At 40.1% G+C, this 16476-nt stretch overlaps 1 protein-coding gene, 1 long non-coding RNA gene and 1 other non-coding gene across 18 annotated transcripts in view; 2 read left to right on the top strand and 1 right to left on the bottom strand.

The window, feature by feature from the left end:
- SRPK2 (SRSF protein kinase 2) overlaps positions 1-16476 on the bottom strand; it is a 218683-nt gene that overhangs the window by 105403 nt on the left and 96804 nt on the right. The gene's annotated exons all lie outside the window — the stretch shown is intronic.
- On the top strand, positions 2825-7153 carry LOC141573186 (uncharacterized). Of its 2 annotated transcripts, none has more exons than XR_012498857.1 (2): positions 2825-3089; positions 4644-7153. It is a non-coding gene; the product is annotated as an uncharacterized LOC141573186 (long non-coding RNA). The 2 variants fall into 2 exon arrangements; XR_012498856.1 differs by having other exon boundaries at positions 4451-7153.
- LOC141567024 (small nucleolar RNA SNORD86) lies at positions 4609-4688 on the top strand. Its single transcript, XR_012489424.1, has one exon. It is a non-coding gene; the product is annotated as a small nucleolar RNA SNORD86 (small nucleolar RNA).

The raw sequence follows: 16476 nt of genomic DNA, 5'->3' as shown, positions 1-16476 counted from the left end.
AAAATGGAAAGATTTCTGGGCAATGAGAAAGAGTACTACCTAGAAACGGCCAATTTTGAAAATGCATTTTTCCCATATATTGTTTTTTAAATATGCTCTTGATTTATTGTAGGCCTTTAATTGCCTCAAGTGAAAATATTTACCAAAATGGTTATTTATCAAGCACTTTTTACCAAATGTACTTACCAAACATTAACCTAAATGTTTCAGATGCTTAATTAAAGTAACCTTTGGCGACACTATTCCAGTTCATGCTTTATTTTTATTATCATTTTGTTTGTTTGCCTTTTAAAGAATATTCAAGAACCATTTTGCCAAATAGGGAAAAATTTAAAGGCAAAAAAAGAAAAATGCAAAAACTCTAAGTGAAAGCACAGAAATGGTATCAGAATACAAAAGAAGTTAACTTTTTAAAGTAAGGAAGGGATGTAAACTTCTTTTTGTATTTTGCTTCTAAAGAACTCTAATTCTGATACGAAAATTACATGATGACAAACTGAGGCGTATCGCCAGACTGTTGGGCTAACTGTAGACATTCCTTCTCTGCAGCATCCACAAACCCCTAGACCATTTATTAAATTATTCTCTTATCCTAAACACTGTATGTACATTATCTCAGTTAAATCTCACACTTACCCGACTTGTATGCATTATTATATTCGCTTCACACAGATACAGAAACTGGGACCCAGACAAGCTTACTTATTTACCCAAGATAAACAAAGCAATTCAGTGACAGAGCTCATTCGAAAATCTGGTCTGATTCCAAAGCATGTGACCATTTCTCTATACCAAGTTCCCTCTCATAAAACAGTACCACTCACCATCTCTTGACCATACATTTTGTATACAATGTCTCCTTAAATCCTCACAACTGCCTGTGAGGTGGGCATTATCACCTTTATTTTAACAGTTAGGAAAACTAAGACTTAAAGAAGTTAGGTAGCTTGTTAGGATTTAGCTTCTGGTCCATGGCTCCAACACCCATATACTCTTTCCAATATACCATGCTGCTTTCGGTTCTACAATTCTGCAAACCTATCGTCACAACATGGTCCCTTCCTTTACAGGAAAGGTGACTGATACTGTGTAAGATGAAGAGCAAGTTACACCCGGTCTTTGTTACAACTGCAACTCTCCTCTTTCCTCCCATCACACAGCCAGAGGATCTCTCCCAGCAAAATGACCAGACAACTTCGCAAGGATTTACACCAGTCATTCCTTCTATCACCCCTCTCACACAGATAATTAGAAAAGCTGAAAGACAGTAGAAGGAAATCTTCCCCTAGGAAAAGGTTATCAGGGCCACTCTCAAGAGTCTGCCATATTCTGCATAACCTTACTCCAAACCCAAGGGCCAAACCAAGTTTGGTGTATTTTTAAAATAACAGTTACGCATTTCCCACTGCCATTTCCATCTTGTGTCATTATCACCTGGTTGATGAGAGACAACACTTCTTTTGAGGTCTGGTACTTCATCTATAAAGTGAACAACATGATCTGGAATGAGCCTTCCATTCCAGAGTTATAAGTGATCTGAGTACACTCCCCTCTTCTTCTGCCTGCTTGTGAGAAAGAGCCTGGGAATTTATTGGGGCGGTGGGGTGGAAAAAAGCCCACAGTATATAAAGCTAAATAACCATTATTAGGTTCTACTGTATATACAAAGGTCTACTAACAAGCTGACACACAGAGTCCGATCTGAAACAAGCAACAAAAAACAATCCAGAGCTTGTGTTTTGCCAACCCAAAATGAATCGTCTATTTTTAGCTCAAATCCACTCAAGAGAGGGCCTGGGCTGCTCTGCAGCAGCCAAATGATCAACCAAACAGCCAACTGCTCATTCATGAGATCCAAGCCTTAAGAGTAACCTTTGGCTTGACTATAGCTATAAATTGAATATAAGAACAGAAAGCTACGGAGGCTTAAAACTTGCCAAGGAAGGAGCACTTCAAATACGTAACTCTACTTCAGCATTTTACTTATTCTGACAGAAGGTGTGGCCGAGGCTGTAAAAAGCCTGGACACCTTTACATTCTAATCTTAACTCTCCAAGTCTAGATGACTCATTTTACAATTCAAGAACCTGACACAGGAGCAAAACCGGCAAAACTAAAATCCTGAAGTCACTTGCAAAACAACTGTAAATAATAAATGGTGAATTAATGGCTGTGAACAAAGTTGAGAATTTTAATACACTCTTAATTTGAGGAAAGGTACAAAACTTTCAATTTTCATTACAAAGACTACATTAGTTCTAAATTACAGCACATTAATAAGTGCCTGCAGGTCAGCAGATTACCTACATTTAAATGTGAAAACTGGCATAAACAGAATTTTCTCAATCCAATCCCAGAGCTTTGCCTAGTATTCCGGCTGCTGGCACCAGTCAGATGCCAGGGACAGAGCACTAGACGAATAGGGAACCTAAACTGAAGTCCCAACCCTGCCATGAATTCACTGTGTGCCTGTAAGGCTCCATGATTCTATGGCTCCCGGGCAACTCGCACATCGGGTAGGTATTTCCAGAAGGACACAGTCCTACCAGAAAGAAGCTGCTGGAGACCCCACTGAAAGCAATGGGGAGTCCCTTAAGGGTTTCTCAGCCCAGGCAGGCTGGGTGGAACAGCTACAGAAAGAAACATTTAGCAGAGCTTTTCAAAAGAAAGTAAAACAAGAAGATACTGCCCAGTATTTTTTAATAAAAAAGACATAAATAATTTCTTCCTAGACAAAATTTGCATACTAATTGGGAAAGAAATAAAAAGGCTTTATTCAAATAAACATTTGCATCTACCATATGGGCCAGGAGACGTGCTGGTACCAGGGGCAGGAAGGCAGATAAAACACTTTGTCTCTCGCGGTCTAGTGAGTAACAGGCAGCTTCTCAGTACAGATGCATAAGCGGCCTACGGGAGCAAACCTGGAGAAGTGCCCTCCGCAGGGGGCTGGGAGGGGCGGCTCAAAGCTGAGATGGTGAGGTCCGGGCAGAGGGAGGAGCCCGGCACGAAGATAGAAACTTTGACAGGACCAAGGATGGCAGATCAGCAGGAGCTGCAGTTTGTGAAGGACCTTCTGAGCTACACTCGTGAGTTTCTGTTTGGAAAGTGATCCTGGAGGTGGTGCAAAGGATGAAGAGGAAGCGGGTGGCAGTCAGGAAAGACCCTGAGCAGTCTTGGAGGGAAGCCAGAGGGAGGAATGGCTGAATAGACTGCACAGGAAGGGCGCACAGGAGCAGTGCATTTGGGGAGGACTTGTGCAAAGGAATCAACAGGACCTAGTGGCCAAGTAGAGAGGAAAAATGAGATGAGGTAATGCTGAGGGCTTTGAGTGTACAAAAAGTTATAAACAGTCACTTTTTTAAATTAAAATGAGCGGAGTAGGGGCGGCTGGTTAGCTTAGTTGGTTAGAGCATGGCGCTCTTAACAATAAGGTTGGCGGTTCGATCCCCACATGGGCCACTGTGAGCTGCGCCGTCCACAACTAGATTCAAGCAACTATTTGACTTGGACCTGATGGGTCCTGAAAAAAACATGCTTAAAATTAAAAAAAAAAAAAAATGAGGAGAGTAACAACATTTTAGAAACAGAAGGGCCATCCGAGCCTGCCAGTTAAGAAGTAACATGAGCAACACGTCTGGCACAGAGATAACAGTGGCTCCAGCAGCTGCTGCAAAGAAAAGCCTGAAGGTGACAAACACACATCAGCAAAAATCCTCACCATGTGCCGGGCTAAGATTGGGGAACTTCCTTCTATCCCTATATAGACCTCAAGGTCTCCTATTACCTTCTTTCTTTCAAAGATACTTAAGATGTTCATTTAAACTGACAGAGGCAGGCTACACAAGGGTAATGTTTGTCATTGGCCCAGAGCCCTGAAGGGTAGCCATAAACCAAATAGATTACTACCTATCCTCTCCCCCTCCACTCCAAGTCGCCCCACCACAGAAAAGTGAAGCACAGACTGGCTGTGGAACCTGTCTCTCAGCACAAACAAGAAGGATAAAATGCGATAATGAGTTTGGTTTAGGGCTGGTTAAATGTGAGGACTCAATAGACATTTAGGCAGTGATGTAAAGAAGGCAGCTGGGGAGTCTGTAGCTCAGAATAGAGAGCTGGAGACATAAATTTGGGAGTCATCAGCACACAGATGGTATTCAACACCATGGAAATGAGAAAACGTATATAAGAACAGCAGACCAAGGACAGAGACCCTGAGAAGGGGGCAGCATTTGGGTAAAGGAAAGACCAACAAAGAAACAGAGAGGGGTCACTTTTAGGTCTTCATCTTCTATCCCAACTTCTTCACTAACCAAAGATAGAAACCTTTTGTATTAGCATATCTATGTATTCCAGTACCAGATACTTTTAATACTGAAGACAATCAGCTATAAATTTTACCAATTTTGACAGGTAGCCAGTTAATGATAGTAATCTTTCATGTGCCTAGAATTGTCAGGAGAAAAGGGACTGCACATGAGTACAACCTGCTGAGGAGGGACATTTCCAGATTAAGGAAGCTTTTCCTTCTATGTGACTGTTTCACAGCTCAAATGCCTTCAAGAATTACGTAGGTGAGTGTGCAGCATTAGATACATCACAGTATGACAGTGATGGCTGACCAGGTTTCCTGACCTATACAGGTCTCTGCTATGGGGGTGATGGCCAGCCCTGGTACCTGATCTCTGAGCGACTCCCAGGGCCAAAATATGGGCTCCTTTACCACGCCACCTTCATTGGCTGAGCAGCTGCCAAGAACAAAAGCTGCACATCTCCTGATACCTAGCAAACGAACGCAGTATCGCCTCACGAATTGATTGTTTCTCTGAGGTGTCCACAAGTGTATTTGGGGAGAAGCTTCTAGAACAAGTTGAGGAGCAGCTGTCCTTTTATGAGACCGGAGAGATTCCACGCAAGAATCTGGAGGTCATGAAGGAGGCAGTGGGTCAGGCTGAGGAAGCGGCTGCTGAGATTACTAGGAAGCTGGAGAAACACTTGTAGTAGGAAAAGATGGTCGGTGGCAACTGTCCTCGCACCTTCAGAAAACAACAGCAGTACACTGGAGGTGTGTGAGTAGACAAGTGAAAGGACCAAAAAGAAGAAAAAGCAAACGCTCCAGGAGGCTCCACAGGAAAATGGAATAGAAGACCCGCCTGTCTCTTTACCCAAACCAAAGAAAAAGAAATCTTTTTCCAAGGAAGAGCTGGTTAGTAGTGACCTTAGGAAACAGGCAGCAGTGGAAGTCTTCCCAAAAGGAAGAAATCTTTCCCCAAAAAGGAACCAATTAGTGACCTTGTAGAGGCAGGAAACAGGAGCGTCCCCAAGAGGAAATTCTCTTCCAAAGAGGAGCCACTCAGTAGTGGACCTGGAGAGGCTGCTGGTAACAAGAGCAGCAGCTCCAAGAAAAAGCTCCAAAATTTATCCCAGGAAGGAAACAATGGACAGTACCCTGTCCATTAAAAAACAAATTCACAAGAATCGGGGGAAAAAAGATACGTAATAATAACTATTGGGTCCTGGTTGTCCTGGAGTGGGCCTGAGCCTCCCTCATGGGCACTGAGATCCAGAGTACGGAGAGAAAAAGCAGTCCTGGTGCTGGCAGGCCCTTGTGAACCGGGACTCCAGCAATGCTGCCAAGGGCACATCACTACAGCACGAGGCTGCACGCTACCAAAATTTCCATTTATTTTATATCACCGGTCTTTCTTCCTACCGTTAACCACTTTTCTCTACAGATGAAGCGTGAATACATTGTGTTGTAAAAGGAGGCATTTTTTAAACTGATCAGCTTTATGACCTTGGGTAAGTTGTCTCTAATCCATCTGTGAAACAGATAATACTGTTATAAGGACTAACTAAAAGAATGAAAAAGGTTCTGCAGTCAGTGAATGTTCAGCACTAATGAAAGAGGAGGAAGGAGATGGGAAGAATGAGTCGGAGTAAATGATAGCCATTCTTACGGACATCGCGGGGCATCAGAATGCCACTGATAAATGCCTACACAGCCATAAGGATCATCTAAGTGCCATACCTACAAAAAAAAAAAAACTAAACCTTTTGCTGGATTCTCATTTTATTGTTCAAAGTTTTTTAACTATTAACTGAACAAAATATGACAATTTTGGTGCCTAACAAAATGTATTAAACAGCAGCCGAAATGAGGAAGTTCAATTCTTGGTATCTAAATTGACTGCATTGATGATCTGTTTTTTACCATCTCCTGAAAAGGAAGCAGATTCTGTGGTCCCAGGGGGTCAGGGTCACATTTATATTTAAACAATGGTCCTCTTGACACACAGTTCTCTTCAAACGGAGATTTGGGGTTAAACTTATATCAAACCAGGACGGGCAACAAAAGGGTAGAAGATAGCAAAAATGTGAATTTTGTCCATGTGTGCTAGTTCTATTTACTCTGTTGCAAGGCCAAGATTGGCACTCCTAAATCCCTTTGCCTTCTCGGTGCTTAAACATGGAAGTTACACATGGAAAACATGAAGACACACACTCTTCTTACATGCACTTGCACATGGAAACACTCGCCATCTCTGGTGTTCAGACCCTGAGGCACAGGGGCTGCAGCTGCCAAACAGGCTCTGAGAGCACTCTGACCACTAACTGGTACATGACACTGTGAAATCATACACACACTGGTTTTCTTACTGTCAAATGGGAATAGAACCATCCACCCTATACATGTACAAGGGTTTGTATACAAAACTAAACTAATAGTGAAAAGGAGATTACGTTGTAAAATAGAAGGCATTTATTTCTTCCATGCTCTGGCTAGAGCAGAGATAAAAGTACAGTATTCATTTAAAATAATAATTTAAAATAACCATTGTTGGTTTTGTTAAAGAAGAGAAAGAAAACCTGTCAAACCAATTCCTTTGTGCTATGTTCCGACACTCAAAATTTCTTAACTTTAAATACTGAAAGTTATTGGTTTACAAGAATCCTACTTGGAACCTTAGATGAATCACTTCACCATTTGGGGCACCAGTTTCCTCAAGTGTAAAACGAGGGTGGGGAACAAGCTGGACCTCCAAGTCCCCTTCTTGCTATGATGTTTTCATCATTCTATTCAGCTATACATGCCCAGTCAAAAGAACTAGCTAAATGCTTTTGGTTAGTTAATAAAAATGAATCATTATAACCGAGTTGCAGCATTCATAAATGCACTTTTACATTTCACCATCTCAACTATACTGAAATTAGAGGGAAAATAAGAATTTGATAATGTAATTCTTCCCGACATCCTTTCCATAAGCATGTAACTTGGAATATGAGACATGACATGTAAATCTTCTATTCCTTCACATGAGCCCTTGCTGCTTGCACACAAATGCAAACAATCCAAGAGAAGAACCCCTGGTGTGCTGGCGCATCACTGGAGGAAAATCTGGCTGTGCTGGACTTCCAGGGGAAACGATGTCAGTCGCTATACAATTTCACATTTGGAGATACCCCAGTTTTACCTATACACACGCAAGGCTTGATGCCAATGAACCCAGAACGGGAATTTTAAAGGTCAGAACTACAAAAAGTACCAAATCAAATCAGGCAACTAGACAGAGCACCAGCTTTAGAAGAACTTTAGTAGATCCACTTTTAAAACATTAAACTTTGAAGAAATTTCTTGGAAAATGCTTGATTTGCATTTATCTAAAAGTACTTCTACAAATAGATCCATCATAGTATCTAGTCTTAAGAATCAGAGGCCTTTTTCATGTTCTCCATAATATCTGTAATTTCATTAAATAATCAGGTGAGTCAACAGCAGGTAAGTTTTACTACTATGACAATTGGCTCAGTTTTCGTCACTAGCTGTTAAATATTTCCCAGCAACTCTGAGCGAAGCAGGGGATAACAACTGTATTTTTCTTCGGGAGCCCAGTGGACTGCTATGCAGAGCTAAGGTACCACTGGAAACATGGCCGACCCAAGGGCAGCAACAGCAGCAGAAGCTACTAAGGGGTACATGGCAGTGAAGGGGCTGGAAGGAAGGATGAAGCAGGCATTACACAACTAATGACATCCACACACAACCTCTTGATCTGTTTACTCTGAAATAAATATCTGCATCTACATGAAGTGGACATGTACCAAGATTATATCACCACAGCAATAAATCAATACACTCTCTTGCTCCAACTACAAAGGCCCAGAAAAAAAATGACAGTCCTAAACTGTGGAGAAAAATCATATGTAACAGACCAAGGTGGTTATTATCTCATAGGCAGTCAAGGATTCCTCTAAAGAAGTCTTTCATTTATTCAAACACAGACTATCAAATTATAACTGATAAATACCTAGTACGAATGAAGGCAGGCATTTTTTAATCTCTTAAGAAAATGGAAAAAGATTGAGCAGAACAACAAAAATTTTTCTTTCACAATTCCATGTTTAACTTCCTTTTCAATAAAATAAATATCATAACATTCAACATAACTGTAGACCTCCTTCAGCCCTGCATTAAACAGGGGCTCCTCCTGTAGGCTAAGCATTATCCCGGCCCCAAGAACAGGAGGTTCTTTTTCATTCTGGATCCAAAGAGTAGAATGATAACCATTGGAGTAAACTGTAGGGGTGGGGAAGGCTGGTGAAGGGGACAAGAACCGATTTTCAAGTCAGCACTTTGGATTTTTTTTTTTTAAGCTCTGGCTAAAACAGAATGACAAAGTGAGAATAATCTGTGTGTACGTGCATGTACGGTACGTGTGTTGAATACCATAAATTATAATCCATCTACTTATTTTTATTTCTTTTATCAGACATAACACAGATGTAGAAATCTGTCTATATTATTTTATCTTTCCTTTTAAAACCAAAGATTTAGAAAATTGCTTTTATAATTAATAGACTATTAAGTTAGTAGAACATTAAAAAGATTTAAAATTCAGTTAAGTGGTGAGACGGCAAATAATTAAGCAATATTACTCTTTAAAAGTGGGGGAACTAATTATCTCCTAAGAAAACAACTTTATCAAAGGACAAATGACAACAGAATACAATTCCCTTTAAATTACCTATCTGAGTTAAAATAAAGGAAATAAACTGTTTTAATCATACAGTATTATATTGTCAGGATAGGAAGAGAAAAATGATGAGAAAATGGGGTAGGATGGAGCTTAGCAAAGACAAATAACAATAAAGAAAACAATACTCTTTTCTAAAAGAAAAAAGGTTAAAATAACAGTTCACTGGCATTCTGGTCTGAAAATATAGAATTCAATGGTCTTTAAATTGTTTATTAAAATTAAATTAAATTTGAAATTAGGTTCTTCAGTCATGTAGCCATATTTCAAAAGGTCAATAAGCCATGTCTGTATTATAGATCTTTCCATCACTGTACACAGTCTATTGTACAGCACTGGCCTGGAACACTTTAAACAATTTATAGAAGTGATACTTTACATATCCAACGATCAAAGAGTTCTGTCACAAATTGTTCATAGAAAATGTTAAGACAAACATTTCACAATATTAACTATAAAGCAGGAATCTTGTCATGATTAAGCATATATGCCACAGAAAAAATACTTACAGTTCAATAGGCCAACTACCTGTGTTTAAAAAGGAGCATCTCTACCCATCCAAATAAATAATGGACCACCCCCTTTATAAAGAGAGAAATATATTTCATAGTCTCTCTTGGTAGTCCACTTCAATGTTTAATACAGCATCAAGGAATAACTCATCAGCCCCGTCACTCATTTCATTCAACTGACTTCCAAAGCAAAAGAAGAACATTTTGCCACCAAGTCTACAGCTTACCGTGCAACCTTCCATTCTAGAGGGGAAGATGCATTTCTTTAGACGTTCTTAATCAACCTTATTTACGCCCATAGGAGCCTGTGCCTGTTCTAAACATGGGCGAACATCTCCCTTGCTACACCCTTTCAGTGGCTCCCGGTAAACGTCAGCATAAAGTTCAAAATCCTTACCACTGAGCACAGTCCTTGCCAGCCAGGCACAACATCTCTCTCTCAGCTATTTTCCCATCCTTTTCTCCACCTCTTTCCAGCCTTACGTGATTTCACTCTGACTTCTCACATGAAGTGTCCTCAGCCTGCAATGCTAACCTGAGGATTTGGACTTTAGATTCTAGTCCTTCTGCAGTACAAGGCACACTCCTCCCCCCACCCACTCCACACTCCACACACACACACACACACACACACACACACACACACACTCAAAATCCAGTAAGAAAAACGCATTCTTCCAAAAGGAAGATCTTGACTACAACGGTGATTAGATTTTTCAATAAAGTCAGTAAATACTTACTGAAGGCGCTACTTTAAAAAGGAAGGTTGGAGAATATTAATTCTTGTACATCTTTAATAAAAAAGGAAACCAACCATCTGTGTTGAGTATTTTGTCATCTGTCTGGAGTGAGCAGTTTGGGTCACATAGTTTCTGGAAATCACTTAAAAAACTAAGATTCACTGGCATAAACACTAAGTACACTTTAGGTGATTCATAAACACTTGACTGAAAACAAGAATCTGTGTCCTGTAGCCTGTGAAAGTTGACTGTATGGACTTCATTTTCACTTATGCATGCCGGATGAAACCATGAAGGTACCACAATAACTTCTGCCTTTACTGGAGAGAAGAGCTAAGAAGCGGAAGGACTGGTTAGTCAACATCGTTGAGCATACTGTTCAATGTCATCTTTACACTACTCAAAGAGACTATTTTGACAATCGCAACTTAGGGTGTAAGCAAAAAGGTCCTTTATATACTGCCGGTGAGAGTGTAAAGCTGCACCTTTCTGGAGGTAATTTAACACTCCCTATCAAGAGCCTTACATGTTGGCTTTGCAAGTGATTCCATTTCTAAGACCAAAACTCAGTAAATGTGCCATAGTGCATCCATCCACAGCATGGACTCAGTCCTATGCAGCCTTTAAAACTGATAGCACTGGGCTGGCCCAGTGGCTCAAGTGGTTGGAGCACCATGCTCCTAATGCCAGAGCCACAGGTTCGATTCCCACATGGGCCAGTGAGCTGCGCCCTCTACGGCTAAGAGTGTGTCAATGGCTCTCCCTGCAGCACGGGCCAGGGAACTGTGTCCTTACACAACTAGACTGAGAAACAACAAAAGGGAGGGGGAAGGGGTTCAGAAGGTGGGGGGGGGAAGCCAAATGATGGGGAGGGAAACTGATAGCATTTTTTTAATGATGCTACTACTATACAAGATTAATTTAATAAGAAAATCTGCATATGTTAAGTGTAAAAAGCCAATTCCAAAATTATGTCAGTATGACACTGGGTTTTCTTGTTGGTGATGGTGTTATTGTTAAGATATATCTGCTTCATTTTTATAAATCTACTTAAACTAAAACAAAAAAATTTACAAACAAACACTGACCTTTAATGATAAAAGCATGGGGCTTCTTGTGTTCTTTTGATGTGAGTTTTATAAAATGAATTAACGATTCTTCTGAGATATGTGAAAACAGTTACATTAAATAAGCATAATTAAGTTAGAAAAAAAGGTTTGGTTTTCCTCCAGAAACCTGTATATTTTCTCCTGATAGATAATAAAGAGCAATGCTGCTTTTTTTCTTTAGTCTGACTGCCAGGAAACCTAACGCCAAACTTCTCCATCACCTTTAGTAACTGCACCACATGCCTGGGTGCGAGTCTGCCTGTTGCCCGTCATAACCTGCTCTGACCTGTATTACAGATATTCTTCTAACTAGCTTCAAAAGCCTTCTTGTGGAGAGGTGTGTGGGTGAAAGGGGAAAAGAAAGATGGAAAAAGAAAGAAAGGAGAAAGGAGAAAAAGGATGAGGTGGCAATTGTACAAACAGAATACCATTCTACCTCTGTGATTTTCAGATTATTTATTAAAGTTTAAGTTCCACCATAGTGGGTACTTAGTGTACTTAATAAATATTCATGTAATAAACAAGTGAAAATAACAACTTCCCAGTTTAAGAAAGAAATGAGTGTCTTTGAGGGCCCTTCCTACTCCAAAGAGTTCATATCTTATTAAATTTTGGTATCTTAGTATGTGCTTATTAGAGCAGTCATCACCAATGTTTTTGCATATTTGAAACTTCAGAAAAACCCAGACACACTCGTTAGCATGATGACAGTTTGACTTGTATGCCTTCAAGCTATAGCTTAGTACTCAGGATTTGAAATTCCTTTACAGTAAGTCTGCACAGGTCTGTGGCTCACAAACTGTGAATCAATGTACTACAGGCACAGAAGAAAAATGTTTACCATGAGCTAAATTCGGATAGCAGATACTCTTTTATAAAGGCTGGTACGACTTTTTGTACTGGTTTAATTTGTGCCATCATTTAAAATAAGAGATACAGATCTGACATGAAAAACTTACTTTCAACTTCTAAAAATCATGCGAGCTGGCAGAACGTGGCCTGTATTTCGACGTGGCAGTATTCAGCAAAAGTGATCAGCAACCACCTCTTCAGGTGGAGTTGTGGTCTCCAGTTTGGCGGACTCCCCATGTGGCCCTCACCATTCATTTCCAACGGCCTTTGGTAGACAACTGTAACCCCTTCACCACATCGCTAGTCTTTAGGAGAGTTTCCCAAAAATGCAATTATTGGTTACGTGTAATTTTTTCAAGGAGTGCCGAGGGCCTCCCATTACAGTCTTTCTGTGACAGTGCCTCAGAGCTCCCATGCCCAAGAAACTGCCCAAGGAGTACCAGGGGGAAGCCACCCACCAAGCCTCTTTAAACATCCTGGTTTTTGTGCTGCCTTTGCTTTTCCCTGATTTCCAAATCAGTGAGTGGCTAGCGCATAACAATTGTGGATAAATGGTAGATGGATGGACAGATGATGGATGACAAATATAATCTATACTATAATTAGTCGTAACTTCTTCCAGTTACTGGCAAATAAAAAATTCTGCTCTAAAGGAAATCTGCAATGATTTTTAAAGTAGCTATTTTTTTTATTGTTGCCATTGTTATTCTTATAATAGCTGCTCACGTTTGTTCCAAACATCCCTAATCTACCATTTAGGGGAAGGGGCGGGGGGGGGGGGGGGGGAGGTTCCCAAAATGAAGAGGAAGTGCCCCTACTGGTGTGTAAAATGACCTCAGGTGAAACTTGGAGCTTGGTATTGAATTACAATGAATCACATACTAAGAAAGTTACTTCTTTCCCAAGGTTCTTTCAATCTGAGCATATTAAAGAACAAGTCTTCTTTGGTGCTAAGCATTTTTAAGCCCCATTATGACACCTGCCAATTTAATTTCCCTCAAAAACAGAGGAGCTGAGGCTCAATCCTGAAGCCTTTATCAGACAACTGTATCTAGACAGGATTTAATAGTAATCGGTTTTAAAGGCAAACGATACTGGTTTTTCAGTTTGGGTGGGGATACAAAGATTCATTTTAAGAAAATTAACTTTTAAAAGGCATTATGAAAGTTTATGTGTATTTTACCACAATTAAAAATAAATAACTTAGCATAATATTAAGTAAATAACAGCAGAGGGTGGAGTGCAATCATAACAGAAAAGCACCGAAGGGATAGACAAAATACTGACATTTGGGAATTAATGTTTGTTAGGATATTACTAGTCTGCCACACAGATGGAAAGTGTTCAAATTTATTTTAATTTCAATTTTACATTAAACAAATGTAAAAATATATGTAATGATAAACTACATTTCTATGGTGACTGAAAAACTTAAGATTTGTAACCTTTACACCTTATAACAGTTAAATTAGCTTATGGCTATAATTGACTATGTATGACTTCATATATATATATAATGGACTATTTATGACTCTATATGGCTATAATTAATCTATGCCAATATCATAGAAATAGATGACCCTCCACACCAAAAAAGTCTTCCCACAAAGACTTTTTGTAAGCTGCAAATGATGATATAAAATAAAATTATTTTGTGATAAAAGCACATCTATATTTAAGATCACAAGTTGGGGTTGATAGTAAGTAAACCAGTAAGTAGACGAAATGTCACTGATACTCCCCACTGTCAAATAGCAGCCGTGACAAAGGCCACAGAGGAGAGGTACATGTTTCTGTAAGGGCTCCTAACAGGTGTAATGTGACCCAGGCAGGGCTTCCTCGTGAGGAGAGGGATGGCAGCAGCAAAACGGCTTGGCAGGACCGACAGGACCCAAGTCAGAGGAGGCTGAGACTGGGCTGCAGAGCCCGGGTGCTCCCTGGCACAAACATGCAGTTTACCTTTATGCCAACAACAGTGGGAAGATGGCTGGCTGAAGGGCTTTTAAAACAGAGTGACCTGCCTCATCAGATCTGTGTTCTGAAAGGTTTGCTCTGGCTGTACTGTGACAACCCTCCAAAGAGGAATCAGGAAACAGAATCAAAGATTAAATTGGTAATAAACAAAATAATTTAGAAACTACTGCACCTAGACAAAATAATGACCAATAGGAAGGAAGTGCAGATAAATGTCCAGTTGTTGTTTTTTTAACAGAAATTAAAAGATAACACTACACTTTTATTTAGGTAAATGATATAAAAATTTTAGATACTATGAACAATATAAAATTTAACACTTGGAACATAACAAAAATGACATAATTTCTTGGTCAGACCTAAGATGGCCTACCTATCTACCTACCTACCTACCTCCAGGGTTTTCAAGTAAGAAGGACTGGAGCTCCTGGAAGGGTTCTCAGAACTGAGGCTCTGATGACTTCTCTGGCTCCCAGCCCCAGCTTTTCTTCACACGTTACACATGACAGGCTTACAATATGATTTAACTGAAGAAATACTTTTGCTATTAAAACCAAGTCAGAAAACCACTGTAAACACCAGTGGCCTCCAGGACCCAGATAAGAAATTAGAATCAGTCAGTAGAAGAGTAGCGCCTCAGATGGCTATACCCTGTGAGTCCTGTTGGGTCTAAACTTCCAGTTCTGATCTCCTTCATGAAAAGTACAGTACTCAAGAACAGTCCCGTCTGTTTCTAAGCCTCCTCAAAAATGTTCCAACTTTGGGTCACACTGTCACACCCACTAGAATGCTAAAAGAGAGAAAGAAAGAAAACAAAAAAGGAGGGAAGGGAAAAAGAACATACAGTAGCAAGTTGGCAAGGACCAGGAGCATAGCTGCAGGGAGTGCAGATTGGCACATTCACTTTGGAAAACTTGCAATATCCACTAAGGCTCAACAATTACACTCCTAGGAATATACACAACAGAGATGCATGCACAGGTCCACTCATCAAAAGATATGTTCACAAATGCTCACAGCAGCATTATTTCTAATAGCCACAAACTGTAAACATCCCACATGCTTATCAATAGCACAATGGATAAATAAAATGAGGCATATTCATATGGTGAATAATCTACAGCAATAAGACTGAATCAATTACAACTACTCACATAGGTAACCTTGGGAGAAGACAGACCAAGAGAGTATAAGGGTTTCTATTTATATATAATGTTCAAAAACATATATATATTATTTCCAACAATAATAATATATAATATTTCCACAACACAATGGCCATATGTGGAAATAATGTCCATCTTTACCTTAATACTAAAACCCCAAATGAATCAGACTTAAATATGAAGTCAAAAACTTCTATAAGTAAACGTAGCAAAAAACCTTAGTAACCTTGGGCTTAACAGAGATTTCTTAAGATAAAACACATAAAACTGCAAAAAATTTTTTTTAAAAATCAAACTGCGTTTTATAATGATCTATATATATATATATATATCTTCAATAAAAATATTACTAAAGGGGCCAGCCCGGTGGCTCAGGGGGTTGGAGCTCCATGCTCCTAACTCCGAAAGCTACCGGTTCGATTCCCACATGGGCCAGTGGGCTCTCAAACACAAGGTTGCTGGTTCAACTCCTCGAGTCCCGCAACGGATGGTGGGCTCCGCCCCCTGCAACTAAGATTGAACATGGCAACTTGAGCTGAGATGCCGCTGAGCTCCCGGATGGCTCAGTTGGTTGGAGCCTGTCCTCTCAAACACAAGGTTGCTGGTTCGACTCCCGCAAGGGATGGTGGGCTGTGCCCCCTGCAATTAGCAATGGCAACTGGACCTGGCGCTGAGCTGCGCCCTCCACAACTAAGACTGAAAGGACAACAACTTGTAGCTGAACAGAACCCTCCACAACTGAGATTGAAAGGACAACAACTTGACTTGAAAAAAAAGTCCTGGAAGTACACACTGTTCCCCAATAAAGTCCTGTTCCCCTTCCCCAATAAAAATCCTTAAAAAAAAAAAAATTACTAAAAATTAAATAAAAACAAAAAAAGCCTAAGGATTGAGTGGAGGGAAGACAACACAATCAACCACTGTCATCTCATCTCACCACTCAGGAAAAAATACATACACCTCAAATTCATCTCTCTCGCAAATAGAGAAACAGGAAAAAGTGGCAAAGTGGGGGCGGTAAAAGGGAAACACAGTTATCGGGAACTGTCCTTCCTACTCTCTGAGTTGGAATGGGGGTTTGGGGTACA

This window comes from Rhinolophus sinicus, linkage group LG09 (assembly GCF_036562045.2).
Source record: "Rhinolophus sinicus isolate RSC01 linkage group LG09, ASM3656204v1, whole genome shotgun sequence".
Lineage (NCBI taxonomy): Eukaryota > Metazoa > Chordata > Mammalia > Chiroptera > Rhinolophidae > Rhinolophus > Rhinolophus sinicus.
This window is presented reverse-complemented; position numbering and strand designations above follow the sequence as displayed.